Below are 15,440 nucleotides of genomic sequence, written 5' to 3'. Positions count from 1 at the left end.
TGAGTAATACTCTGTCAAACAATAGTACAGAGTACAATAATGCATGTTTTCTGTCCTCTTTGATGAAAGATACAAATATGTTTTGCTATAAATTCTTAATAAAATTGGTACTGTTGGATTCAGTACTACTTGGACTACTACCAAAAGTACAATCAAGTACAGACAGAAATAAACCAGCGACTGTATTCGCCATGACACAGACAGTCTGTGGTTTGTACTTCTTTAATTTATGTCTAGTTTCTGAACAGATATGAGGAGGAGCTGTCACCGGAGACTTGTCAGATATTAATTTTAAACCTTTTTTTCCCATGAAAATTAGCTCTAAACTTAGGGAACATAACTACATAACTATTAACTGTAACAATGTATAGATATTGAAATGTATTCACTAGTTTTTTGGATTTTTTTTTACCATTAGCATTTTTCTTCACATCATAAGGTTAAAAAGGCTCACCATGTACTGGTATGTATAACATGTATAATTCCTCATCTTTTTTAAGTCTTGCTCAACTGATTTGACTGCTTTGGTAACTCAAACAACACGGATGACTGGTTTTATCTTATTTTCATATTTCATACACTTCTCTTGTAAATCTCAGAGCCAGGAACACCGCTGTTAAGTCTTCTCTAGCGGGGTAACTCAAATTAATCCTAATGCTTCCTAAGATTCCCCGGCGTTTTGAAGTCCAAGATAATGCAACTTGTCACTGATCAAATTGTAATAGTCTCTATGGCCACAAGCCAAGCCAATATGGTGCATCTGCTAATTGCCTGGAAGGAGTGCGAGTCATGGTCTGGAGGGTAAAAGTTGAAAGAGTAACATCGGGACGGATGCCATGCCGTGATCTAGCTCTCAATTCATAGTTCAGAAGACAGCAAATTATGTCAGGGACTGAGTTCCTTAGAGCCACTACATGCACAAGGCATTACAGTGTGTCCCTGACACTGTGTGTGTGTGATCTACTCAGCCTTCAAAGCAGAGAATTGGCCGCAAATATGTTGTTTGCTTTGTGGAACGGTGTCAAGTGGTTTTAAATACCATTCCAACTGCTCATACCGACTTCTGTCAAGGAAGCATGATACATCATCGGTGTACTATCTGTGCAATATATTACTAATTTAGTGAGTGATTCATTTTAGCAAGGTTATTTAGGCCTGTGTTTGTTCCAGCGTTAAAGGAATATTTTTGACACATTGAACAGGAAGTCCCTGCATAAGGAGAGAAATCATTCCAGCACATATTAGAACACCCATGCCTCGCCAGCGCCATATAATAGAAGAGTTACGACAACGGAAGTCCAAAAACGGTTATCGTCACGTGGTTCATGTAGACGAGGATCGTTCCCCGGAAGTTCATGGCGGGCAATGTGAATGCACTGATAACAGGAGATAGAACTACGATTTTTGGTAATTATTAGTGAATAAAGGTTTTGATTTGCAATATTTATACAACAAATCGATGTGTATGTATTTACATCAAAATGTTTTAAAAAATAAAATAGAATTTGCTAATATTAAGTGATAATATTAGGATTAGTGTGAACAAGGAGTTTACATGTTAGGTTAACAGTGCTTTGGTTAAAGAGCCTGTTGCTGTTTATTTATAGCATTGAATTCTTTAAAACTAATATTATCTTCTTAAACTTGTATGGTAGTCAGGAGCATCACTTTCTAATGTTTGATATCTTTAGAGGGAGGGGATCTAAAGTAATGCTTTAAAATTCAGATTAGATTAATTGCTACCATTTTCTTAAATTCATGGTAGTTTCAGTAATCCCATGGTAATTGAGGACACAAGTTATCTAAATGACTAATGTCATTTTTATGGCTTTCAGAAAGGACAGGAGACCGACAGGTGACTATCAAAGGACTAGCAGCAGCAGCAGCAGCAGCAGCAGCAGCAGCAGCAGCAGCAGCAGCATGATGATGATGATAAATGTGTTGTTTTAGGAACATCCATTGCAAATACATGGAATTCAATAAACATTGAATAGCATATCATGCAGTTTGTCTGTGCCTTTTCCTCCGTGTTGTCCTGGTTTGCTGTGTTGCCTCCTAGTCGCCACCATGGTTTGCTGTGCTGCCTGGGGATGCTCAAATCGCTCTGAGAAAGGAGTACCGATGTACGGCTTCCCCACTGACACAGAGCGGAGGAAAAAATGGCTGGCTCAAGTCAGCAGGAGCAATTTCACAACCAACAGCAACAAAATATGTGAGGTAATTATATACAAACACTGCATTTGCACTTGTTCACAAAACAAAAACCACACCATTGGGAAAGCTTAATGTTTTGTTTAATACAAAAAAACAGGAAAAGGCTTGAAAAACACTGAGAGTTGAGACTCAGGGTGCAGGGTGAGGGTCTCAGTGCAGGTATTCAGGCTCCATTGAATCCCCCTCTGGTTATTGTGCTGAAAGAGGGAGTAACAGACAGGAGAAAGGGTTATACACACCTATATAGCACACCTATTGGATGGGAAATTGCCTTGGGGAGATAAGGTGTTTACTTATATAAAACAGTAGTATTAAACTTACCTTGTGTTTTCATTCTCACTTAAGTCCCTCTCCCTTTGCCATCAATCCAAAATCAGCTGAGCTGCAACATAATACAGACAGGTAATAATCAACATAATCACAAGGACACAATATGGCTCTGCTAAAAACACTCACTCTTACACGCACCAAAGTTATATTTATCTAATATTTAACTCCCTCCACCCCCGTATACAATCCCGTTTAGAAGCCCCTCTTCTCTAATTCAACAACGTTGGACGAAATGACATTAAGAGAACGGAATTTACAATTAAAAGGCTGTTCAACGTGTGTTGCTAACTTGATTCGGTATCCTAGCTTAATCTGTTATCTGTAAACGTTCCCTAAATCTACTAATTTAGGGATAATCCACTGACATCCTTTAATACACATGTTAATTTGAATCAGATGTACTGATAATATCCGCAATATAAATCTTTAAACTTCTTCTTACCTTTAAAAGTCCGTCACGAACGGTCTATTATGCTGCAACTCTACAGCTCTGCTAGCCTTGGCGCTAACTTCCGGGGAACGATTGAGAGGCTCCACGATCCGCCATTGCTGTAAAAAAGTGGTCCATTGGAGTGAACGGAGATGACGTAACTCTCAGTCTATATGGTGCTGGCCCCCGCTAACAGCCCTCGACTCAGAGCTAATTGTGGCACAGTGGGGTGGTCACACTTGGATTGAAGTAGGCCTATCACATAATGCACACTAACCAAAAACATTCTTACTAAGAATCCTCTGCTCCACCTCTGCATCACACTTCTGGGTTTATTAGCATTTATTTTCAGCTTGCCAGGTAAGCTTTCAGATTACAGCCGTGAAAACCAACTAAACACATGGACACCGGACTGAAACTAAGCATTTTATGAGTTCAGTGTTATGCTTTTCTAATCTATCTGTTAAATCCAGCGCACACCAATCTCCATCCGTCTTTTTTAGATGACTTGCTGTACACTGAGTGTTGTTGTGTAAACTGATGTAACCCCATTTTGCTGCAAAGTAAATCCTTGTTCCCACCTCCCCATGTCTTTATCTGATACAGTCCAACCAGTGGCTCTGACACCGATAACACTACTGTTGTTGCCCTGGCTTTGCTCTGTGAACACCCGTGGGGGGGTTTGCATTACATCCTGGCTGCAAGCTTGCTGTGAAGGCAGGGGGCAGCTTACCGCAGATACATATCAAATGGAACTGAGTTCATGTTTGTTGCTTTAGAGCAGTGGTTCTCAAAGTGGGGGGCGCGCACCCCCTGGGGGGCACAGAGGCATGCCAGGGGGGGCGCGAGAGACCAGGAGGAAGAAAAAGTAAATCTGTTTACAGTTCTGTTTCATATGGGTGTTGAGAGAGGTATCCATAGATCTCTTCATGTTGCTCTCAAAGTGCACCAGATTGATGCATTTAACTTCAATATTTAAAAATAAATCTTCCCGGGGGAGCTTGCCCTCGGACCCCCCTAGAGGAGGTGAGGACCCCCCTATGTGAGATCCACACACCACCTGTAAAAATAGCACTTTACCCCTGCTTACACCTATATGCCGTGAGCTGATTATCGAGCCTTCATTGTAACAGTCGCGGGTACACTGTGTATATGCGTGGGGATTGTTGCAGTAGAACATTCCACTGTAGCGACCGGGACATTAATGGGAAACCCTAAATGTTTGAGCACCCTCTATGAAACGTCAAGCTACCCCACAGCACCCCCAAAATAAATCTCTGGCGCCGCCACTGAGCCTGACTATTTGTGTTGGGGGGGCCCGACTTTTTTTTTCTCCAAAGGGGGGGCCTGACAGAAAAGTTTGAGAACCACTGCTTTAGAGGGTTTGGTATTTTGAAAGGCAAGTTTTTGATGGATTTTGCTTAATGTTGCTTTGTATTGTCTTTAGTCTTAGTCTATTTATTATTATTTAAGACTTGATTGGATTTATCCTGCTCCAGAATTGATGGCACAGCAATTGGTATGCATGTTAAAAAGTAAAACATAGCCTATGTATTTAAACAACACACATAGTCTACTCTACACAACTGCACCCTTCCATTGGAAAAATATTGAAAGCCCCCAGGTCATCAACACGTTTCAATAGGATTGGGATCAGAAGAGTCCATGCCTTTTTTATTTCATTCATAAACCAAAAAACCCGAAACAGCAACTGAAGCTAAGTTTAAATATAATCGTGTAATGTCAGAGGTCCAACTTGTCGTGTAGCCATGCCCGCATCTCTGGTCCTAAGTCGAAGAGGCTGGCTTCCGAGGGTGGTCTATATACTGTAAAGGGCAGGTGGTTATTATATGTTCGGCAGTCTGTTCCGGGTCACCACACTCGCATGCAGCACTGTCATTAAAGTGCTTAAAACAATGCAGTGTCGACAGATTACTATGCCAGCTTTTCTTATGTATTTTTTTATTTTGTGTGTGTGTGTGTGTGTGTGTGTATGTGTATTGCTATCCCCAAAGTATGGACCAGTTTATCGAATGTTTTTGTTCTTTAATGTAACTTTGCGGGAACATTAATTAAATTGTTGAGTTAATCACACTCTCCTCTGTGCATGAAAGTAACCCATATTACTCTGCATCATCGTGTCCTTCAAGTGACAGCAGTAGTACAGCCACATTTAAATAGAGATAATGCACGTCCCTTTAAAGTCCATATTTAATTTGTTGTGGTTCTCAAATCTTACATTACTGACTGCATGGCCACTGTCTTCCTTTAGAAAGAAAATACAAACAGTGCCCAGGTATATTTGCACATATAGCTGTTTGTCCACTAGACTTTAAGGTCACCTAATACGCAAAATCCACTTTTTCATGTCTTTTATAAATAAATATGTGTCCCCTCTTTGTCAAGAGATTCGGAAAGTTTTAGGAAAAAAGATTCCCTTTCTTTTTCTCCTGATCCACCTGTGAAAAAACCTGTCTGAAAATGAGCTGATGAGATTTGGCCACTTTGTGAGGTCAATACTGTGTTTGCGTTGTGCAACCAATAGCCACTAATACACCAAGGTATCACTTGATTCTCCTCCTAGAGCACCATTGGGTGTTTTTCAACCAACCACTTCAGAGGGGCGTGGCCAGCAGCAGTCATTAGCATTTAAAGCTACAGACACCGAATCAGCACTTTTGAAACAGGGCTGAAACAGAGGGGATTATGGGATGCTTCAATGATCTGTTAAGTGTTTCAGCCAAACACTTCAGAGAAATGTTTTGCATATATCTGGGACCTATAATATATTATTGACAAAGAGTATAATAGGGGACCTTTAAACCCTTCCTTGTACTGTAAGTATCGTTGTCTTTTAATATTGCATCTCTGTATGGATGTACAGTTGTTTTGCAGTTGGAGCCACAGAGACCCCTCTTTAGTATTTCTTGATGTAAGTGTCACCTCCGCTCCATGTCAACCGCTGTGCTTGGACAGCTGATAGCGTACGGAGAGAAAAAGATCTGTCGCCCGCACACATGGGAAATGATGGTAAAGTATTGCTGTCTGTTTGAGAAATGTCTAGTCTAACACAATAACATGAACTCATTCCCACTTAACAGACCTGATTTCTAAAGCCACTTACCAAAACATTTTTAGGAAAGCATTTCTAACTCATGATATTGATATGTATCAGTTGTTTATGAGACCAAATGTTCCCTTTTCTGTATACATACACCTCACATTCTCACATAGCACAAACAAGCAAAGCATTTACGTTCTTCTATTGCAGCAGCAGATATTGCATTATGCCAGAGTGGGTTCCTTTGAGGCTATTATCACACGAAGAGTCTCTGCGGACATGATGGAGCGGTGACGGGGACTCATTGTAATGATTAGCTCGAGAGCATCAGTCTCTCCGTGGCCTCTTCACACAGCCTTGATGTTCCCAAAGTTTCCTCTGATGAGCTTTCAGGTGTTTAGGTTAGAAAATAAGCCTCCATTTTCCTCTATTGCAGAAGTCCCCTTTTTTGTTTTGGCAAGGCTTTTATTTTCATGAATTTGGCTGCCTTGGTCTCAGCATCTGCCGTGTGAACTGGAAACGTCAGGAGGAAACACACACATGTTATCACACGTGTACTGTACTGTAAGTGGAACCTGCTCTTGACATGTCAGAACCTTCATTAGAATAATAACTCAGAGAGAGAATGGGAACGGATGAGGGAAATACTCGGGCAATATCTTTACTTACCTGACAATCATCTTTCTTAATAAATCAGACTCATGAAAGCATGACCCCTGAATTTTCCGTTTGATTATATATCATTGTTCTGTATATATATATATATATGAAATACATTTGAACTCTTGACAAATGTAAAGCAGGGCTTAGAATATTTGTCAGGAAATTTGAATATTTATAAATCACTTTGCATATTTGTCATTTGATGTTAAAGATGTTATTATGATCATTTTCAGTTTCATTGAGAAACTCCCTCTGGAGGGAACACATGGATTGTAGCCTTTGCAGACCATTTACATCCACAAAGACCTGCACACTACAGGGAAGGGAGGACCCATACAAGCCTATTAGGGCTCCTTTAAATGAATACAAACTTGTATTTTGATTGTAAACATTATAAGAAAATTGATCTCTTAAATGTAAAGCAGATCCACAGCTGGGATGAAGAGTTGCAGCAATTCAGAGATTTTATGAAAATATTATTGTATTAAATAAGTGATGTATTGACCCTTATCTCAATGTTTAATGTTGTTGTTTTGCTTATGGTGTATGTCATCTTTGTTTTATTGTATTACAAACTAGTGTAAGTGTATTCTTCTTCAAATCCAAGACATACGGTATTCAGGCGATTATGTGAATCACATTATGAAAATCTATGTTGCCCATTACACTGTACTATAATGAAAAAGTAAGTAGACACGAAATGCAATGTCTATCTCTGATTAATGATGGTTCTTTGCACAAAGCTGAAGTTATCTCCTGAAGTAAATGACTTCAGTTGTTGACAACACAAAAGACCAAATTATAAAACAGCAGAAAAGGCCTTTCTCTCTGTGACAGAGTTTCTTTCTGTCAAAGAACTAATTCCACCTGTGTCCATTGAATGTTCCCAGCAGAAGGAGCCAACCATCCTGACCCTGTAGGTGAGCGTCAAAGTGAACCTCCCGAACAAAAGAGTCTGAGACAGCCTGCCTCCGACCCTCGCTATTTCCATCAGACATGCAAACACAATCAGGAACCTTTTGCAGGGTCCAGCTTCGGCAGCAACAGGGACAAACCCTACAACCGAAAAACACTCACAGCAGCCGTGACATGGAGAGGCAGGCCGAGCAACTGAGTCATTCATTTCAAATGAGTGCTCGGACATGGAGAGGGACAGAGAGGAGCAGAGCCATGCAGGAGGAGGGAGAGGAAGGTGAACAGAACTCCACTTGATGTGAAAAGTCGTCTGGTGTTCTGACAGCTGTGAAGTGCGTACGTGGGCTGCTATATAACTTGTCTTGTCATGACTTTTTTATAAATTCAGGCTATGATAAGCTCTGACTGACTCAGACTGATGCTGGTTCCAGAGGTGGGAAGTAGTGGAGTACAAATACTTTGTTACGGTACTTACATTTTTCTGGTATCAGTACTTTACTCCACTACTTGTTTTTCTGACAACTTTTTACTTTCACTTCTTACATTTTTAACACAAATACCTGTACTGTACTTTCTACTTCTTACATTTTCAAAACAGGTTTGTTACTTTAGTTTTAATCTGCATTTGGTGGCGTGATCATTATTATTTAGAGTCATTTCCTGGTCTTCTCTAAAGAAGAGGGACCAATGAAAACGTTGTCATGTTGCCGTTGTTCAGCATGGAAACATTCATTAGCTAACAATGACATTATTGTTCTATTAATATAAAGGGAGGTCAGGTACTCTTTAAAACAGCTGGGAGTTATGGGTACTTTTTACTTAATTTCCAAGCCCACACTTCTTTACTTTTACCAGAGTATTTTTAAACATGAGTATCTGTACTTCTACTTGAGTAAAGGATGTGTGTACTTTTGCCATCTCTGGCTGGTTCTGTTTGAAAACACCAAGAATGCAGGAGGAATGTGAACCAACAACCTTCAGACTGTACAAACATCTCTCTACCAGCAAAACTATATATTTTCTTTTTTTATTGAGTCAGGCACAATGAGTTACATTTATACGGTCTATATTTTTCCTCCCCCCCCCCCCCCCCCTCCCGGTCCTAGCTAGTAAAGTAAATACATAAATACATATATAGGTAAAAATAAAGTAATGTAAAAGATCATTTTCAATTAATTAATAGATAAGGAAATAAAGAATAATAACAATAATAGATGTACCCATATACTCACATATGTACAGTTGCAAGAAAAAGTATGTGAACCCTTTGGATTCTCCACACATAGCGTTGTGTGTTCCTTCCAAGCAACTCAACTTTGGTTTCATCTGTCCACAGAATATTTTGCGAACATCCAGGTGCTCTTTTGCAAACTTCAAACGTGCAGCAATGTTTTTTCTGGACAGCAGTGGCTTCCTCCGTGGTGTCCTCCCATGAACTCCATTCTTGTTCAGTGTTTTACGTATCGTAGATTCGTCAACAGAGATGTTAGCATGTGCCAGAGATTTCTTTAAGTCTCTAGCTGACACTCTAGGATTCTTCTTCACCTCATTGAGCATTCTGCGCTGTGCTCTTGCAGTCATCTTTACAGGACGGCCACTCCTAGGGAGAGTAGCAACAGTGCTGAACTTTCTCCATTTATAGACAATTTGTCTTACCGTGGACTGATGAACATCAAGGCTTTTAGAGATACTTTTGTAACCCTTTCCAGCTTTATACAAGTCAACAATTCTTAATCGTAGGTCTTCTGAGAGCTCTTTTGTGCGAGGCATGGTTCACATCTGGCAATGCTTCTTAAGAATAGCAAATTCAAAACTGGTGTGTATTTTTTATAGGGCAGGGCAGCTTTAACCAACACCTCCAATCTCGTCTCATTGATTGGACTCCAGGTTGGCTGACTCCTGACTCCAATTAGCTCTTGAAAAGTCTTTAGCCTAGGGGTTCACTTTTTCCACCCTGCACTGTGAATGTTTACATGGTGTGTTCAATAAAAACATGAAAACATATAATTGTTTGTGTGGTATTAGTTTAAGCAGACTGTGTTTGTCTATTGTTGTGACTTAGAGGAAGATCAGAACACATTTTATGACCAACTTATGCAGAAATCCAGGTAATTCCAAAGGGTTCACATACTTTTGCTTGCAACTGTATACCCACATATACACATATATATATATATATGTACATTCCTACACCCATACCCACACATTTACATATTATACATACACATTCACATACACACGTATACATACACATACATGTATATAAAAAACATACATTCAAAGTCCCCCCTTTCTTCCTAACTTAGTGTTTTAAGTTCAGCTATGTAGGCTATCACAGAGCACCAGACAGACTCAAACATTTCTGAAGGTTATATTTAATGTTCTCCAGGTTCAGGTATAACATTAGATCTTTAAGCCATAGAGATGCTTTAGGTGCTATTGAGGATTTCCATTCTAGGAGTATTCTTCTACTTGCTAATAGAGATGCAAAGGCTATACTGTCTTTAGTTTTCCACCTCATCATTCGGTGGCCAGGTAGTACTCCAAAAATGGCAGTTTCTGCACATGGTGTCAATCAGGGCTCGAAATTAACTTTTTTCCTCAGTGTCCCACAACTGTCCCGAATTCTACTTTGTATTGTCCCGGATATAACCAGCATGTGTCCCAAATTAAAATGTGTATCGTCGCCCCCCCAATTATGCAGAATACATATAATTTGATACTTTTTTGTCACTTAATCATCACACCATAGACTCTGGTCCACCATGTAAGTTTAAAATACTTGTTGTTCTTTTAAACATATGAATATTAGTCTGATCTGTTGCCTCTCCTAGAGTAGAAGGGAAGAGAGTTGTTTTAAGACATGTTTTTCTATTGTTTCTCAATATCCAGACTAATTTATCATTGTCATGTCAACATAGAAGAATTCTGATTTGTATTTTTCAATTCAATATGGTATGGCTGTATGGTCTCTGTGTTTTATGATCGGAACCCTCCATCTGGCAATACAAGTGGTATGAATGATAATAAAAAAACAGAAGTTCCATAATACAGTTTAATAAATGTATCTGTTTTCAGTTCTAATTACAAGTTATCCTCACAAGTCAGTAGTACTATAGGAATATAAATTGATCTTCTATCTTCATTCATGAATGTCAATCATCTTGCTCTCACTCATTCACCCACCCACCCCCCAGGCACAAAAACAACTGGAACATTACTGACACATTATTCTCATACCAGAGTTGATTCTTGACAAACTAAAATTACCTTGCGACCCCCTTTCTAATCGTCACCCAATCTGACTGACGTTCTTGACCCAAAAAAACTAAAACACTAAAAAAAGATGAAAAGCTAAATGATTAGCTAAATGCCTTACGTTTTTGCAGCTAAAGATTCTAGCCTGGTCACTGGCTGACAAAGAAAATACAAAAATGATCGGCTACACCTCTTATTCTGATCAACTGTATTTCACATCATTTTCACAAACTTCAAAAGAACATGACACCGCATTTTAGGACGTTTGTATGCATTGTAAGGCACACTTCAGTTGCTAGCGTTAGTTAGCGCTAGCTAACGCTAGCGCTAGCTAACATTGACACTTAAGACAACTAACTTAAACTTACCACAGTGGAAGACGATGCATCATGACCAGGACTTGGGATGTTTTCGTTTCGGGAGTCGGCAGAATTGGGGCTTGCATCAGGGGGCTGTTTATTCAACCACCTCAGCATTTCTTTCTTCTTTTTTTAACTGTTGTGACCGTTGCATTGGCGCGAGTCTAGCAGCAGTCAGCAGCAGAGTGGATGACGTAGAATGCATTCTATGATTTGACAGCCCAATTACTTTGCAAATAACACCCATTTTGAAGTTTACTTTTAATTTTTTTCCCACTGTCCCGAAATAGTCCCAGACAAAATAGATTTGTGTCCCAGTAGGAATTTGTATGGTCCCCGGGACATCGTTAATTGCGAGCCCTGGGTGTCAATACCACGTCCAAGGCCTCAGCGAGGTGTTTGAAAATGCTTGTCCAGTATCCTTGTAGGCAAGGACAAGACCAAAACATATGAGTCATGTTTGCTGGCGACATGTGACATCTGTTACAGGTATCCGTGACATTTGGGTATATTTTGGACAGTTTAGAGTTGGTGTAATAGATACGGTGGACAACTTTAAATTGTATAAGATTGAGCCTGGAACAGGACGTACTATTGTTCACTCTCGCTAATGCGCCATCCCAGACATCATCATCTATTGCTTGGACTAGTTCCTCTTCCCAATCTTGTTTGATTTTACCAAGAGATGTTTCTGTGAGACGGGAGATGGAATTGTAAATTCTTGAAACCAGACCTTTTTCGGTTGTTAGAGTGTCCAGAATTGAGTCAATTATTGAATTCGGAGGGCTATTGGGAAAACTATAAACTATATCTGAACTCGGTCAACATGTCACAATGGAAACTTGTCTCAGCCTTCAATATAAACGTTGTTTCTGTGCAGGTTGATGAAGGGGAAGTTACTGCAGGTTCAGTCTGATCTTCTTTCTCTCTTCAAGGCGATCGATTGCCAAATGCTGAAGGACTGAGACTGACGTCCTAGAGAGACTACCTGAGGTAAGTCATACAGGAGTGTGTGTGAGGAATGTGTGTGGGGTTCTGCCTCGAACAACTCATATCTAAAAACAGGGATTTTAGCCTTGGCATTTACATGTACAAAAACTACGGTGGCCGGCAGGTGCAAACGCGGAACAACGGCCAAAAACAAATACATTAGCAGGAAACAGCTGCAAATCCTGAAATGAAAAACAAACAAATCCTGAAAACAAATACAACCAAAAAACGCTACATTTCCAGAAATGATGCAAACTAAATACAACACACAAACCCCGAAAACAAACGCAACAAAAAAACGCTGCAAATACCAAAACGACATGCAAAGTCCAAAGCACATACAAATCCCAAAACACATACAAAAAAAAAACATTCCGGAAGTGCTCCAGGCCTCTAGGGGGCGCGCTACGTGGAACAGATTGATGTCTGACCAGACATAGAGGGAACGAACAAGAGTGCTGCAAATTGAAGCCGGAGGAAACGAAGTTGATCGAAGTGGAAAAAGACGATATATAAAAAGGTAAGTTTTGTTTTGATACAAAGAGCGTCATATTTACCCAGCTAGCGTTAGCTTGTTTGGTGAAAGAGCTTGCAAGTCAAGAGACAGCACTGTCTGTGCACCTAAATGTAACTCTTGACATCATATAGATATATTATAGGTACAGAGAGGAGTTGGTGTATTGTGCTTCAATGTAAATCCTAATGTGAGAGTTAAAGGACGGTCAACAATATAATGTACCTTGGTCAGTTTGGATTTATCGTGGCATTTATTCTTAATTAAAGTGAATTTATTTTTATTTCAGTCAGTCATTTGTGTGTTGTATGCAGGTGTGGGACATTCCAAATGTTCCAAAAGTGAGCACTCCACGAATGGACAACAGTTTGCAGGGTAAAATAAAACATTGTCAACATATTATTTTGTACGGAGCCCTGGAGGGTTCATAGAGAGAAAAATAAATAAAACGTGGCCACGTTTTACTTTCTCGTGCGCACGCTTTAGTAACTCGTGCGCACGAGTTACTAAAGCGTGCGCACGAGTTAATAAAGCGTGCGCACGAGTTAATAAAGCGTGGCCTCGTTTTATTTAAATTGAGGGATTCCTGTCCGTGACTCACAGTATCTGCTGCCCACAGCTGTTTTATAGAAGGAAAACCTCCTTCACTTTATGAAATCTCTGCAGCACCAGTGGCCTGTACTACGAAGCAGGATTTGCTATTTACACTATTCATTCATGAAGTATGACGCTGCGCTGTCAGCACGCGTCTCCATGTTTGTGATTGGTCAAATGTTGCTAACCCCGTCCCTTTCATGTGAACGCGCTCTCAGCCGGACAGAGAAACCCTGGTTGATTTACTGAGTTGATAACCAGCTTCGTAGGACCGCTTATCGACATCGCGTTTGTTAGGGTTAGTTAAGCCGGGTAAATCGAACATGTCCAAGTCCAGGGTCTGTTGAACTGGCTTCGTCGTACAGGGCACTGGAGGCAGTAACGTGTAACTCAGCAGAATCTGAGAAGAGCAGCACCAGCTGCAAAGAGCTGTGCCTTTTACTGTTTACTGCACTGCGTTTCCCTTCATTAGAACCGCTGAATAGAGATCGAGGCTGCTACGTTTAACCACACACACCTATACACACATCGAACTACCAGAGTATTCTCCCTCGTTTTATGAAGGAGATGTCCTGTCACCGGGGCGCATGATGTGTGTGTGTGTGTGTGCTCAGCTCCGCTCTGTGTGCGTGTTCGTGTGTATCCGACACCATGCACCGGCATTTGTTTTCAAATTACCACGAACAGTACTTTAAACAAATCTGGTTCCCCATAGTTAAGTGTATTCCCAAGTGAAAGAAATGTGTTTAATCTTAATCTCGATGTGCTATAGTCCTGCCGGAGTGCACCGGAACGAACGATACTATCATAAACAAATGCCCCCCCCACACACACACACACAAAACGAGGCCATGCTTTATTAACTCGTGCGCATGCTTTAGTAACTGGTGCGCACGCTTTAGTAACTCGTGCGCACGCTTTAGTAACTCGTGCGCACGCTTTAGTAACTCGTGCGCACGAGTTACTAAAGCGTGCGCACGAGAAAGTAAAACGTGGCCACGTTTTATTTATTTTTCTCTCTATGAACCCTCCAGGGCTCCGTAATGTTGTGCCACAAGAAGCAGAATGTTTTAACAGTACAGTACATTAGTTTGAATATATTTGTTGTTAACCTTTATCAGACCTCTCAGGCACCCACAACCAGCGTCTGATCGGGTAAGACTAATTACAAATGTAATTATACCATGTAGGTTTGAATTTGTGAACATGAAATCAATAAATACCTTTGTGTGCACTTATTTCCTGGGTAAAAATAGGATGGAGCACCAACCCCATTCCAGGAAGAGGTCCAGTCTGCCCCGGGTCAGAACCACTTCTACAGGTAAACCATGTTGACAGTTGCATCGTGACACAGTTGTTTGCTGTGTATCTTTATTTTACATTTGTTTGTTTGTATAGCCTCCAATCACAGTGGGTAACATTGCCAGGAAGCAGAACAATTATACTTTTATACATTTCCAAATGACACCCACAACATCTGACATCTTAGTGAAGACAATACAAAAAACACCCACAAATATTTTTCAAAGATCAGCTATTTTTTGTTGCATCCATTTAAAATGTTTACAAGGATTGTGTAGGAGTATGACAAAAGTGCTGTTGTCAGTTTAGAACCCAATGTATTGAAAAAACAGGAAGAGGATCGACATCCTTTTGTAAATATGACTGTCATGCATATATTAGGTATTTTAAAGTAATTATTCAACTGTCTTCTCACTGCAGCAACTACACAACTGTGTATGCACTTATCATTATTGATAGCCAGTCTGAGCCAGAAGACACAATGGAGCAAAAGTATTAATTGTTACTATTACCACTTAATTTTTCTATTCTATTCTGTAAATCGTATTACTAGCTTCATCATTTAATATTACAATACATCACTTTGTCTTTCCCAGCACAGAATACCTGACTGCGGCACACATTGTTGCAGAACTCTCTGCAAAAATAACAAATACATCTTGCAGCAGGTTCAATATTAATAGAGCCAGTGTGTGCGATGGAGCAATCCGCGGCTTCAAAGGTGCCTCATTCGATCCCTCTCATGAGATGTCAGTTAAGTTCACTGATGATGAGGGACACACTGAGGATGGAGGGAACACTGGTGGTCCC

The 15,440-nt window shown here is 40.2% G+C and overlaps 1 long non-coding RNA gene across 1 annotated transcript; it reads left to right on the top strand.

The window, feature by feature from the left end:
- Nucleotides 1-12,644: 12,644 nt before the first annotated feature.
- On the top strand, nt 12,645-15,121 carry LOC117561516. Its single transcript, XR_004571384.1, has 5 exons — nt 12,645-12,740; nt 13,049-13,109; nt 14,450-14,483; nt 14,585-14,649; nt 15,051-15,121. It is a non-coding gene; the product is annotated as an uncharacterized LOC117561516 (long non-coding RNA).
- The last annotated feature ends 319 nt before the right edge of the window (nt 15,122-15,440 follow it).

This window comes from Gymnodraco acuticeps, unplaced genomic scaffold (assembly GCF_902827175.1).
Source record: "Gymnodraco acuticeps unplaced genomic scaffold, fGymAcu1.1, whole genome shotgun sequence".
NCBI classification, from domain to species: Eukaryota; Metazoa; Chordata; class Actinopteri; order Perciformes; family Bathydraconidae; genus Gymnodraco; species Gymnodraco acuticeps.
This window is presented reverse-complemented; position numbering and strand designations above follow the sequence as displayed.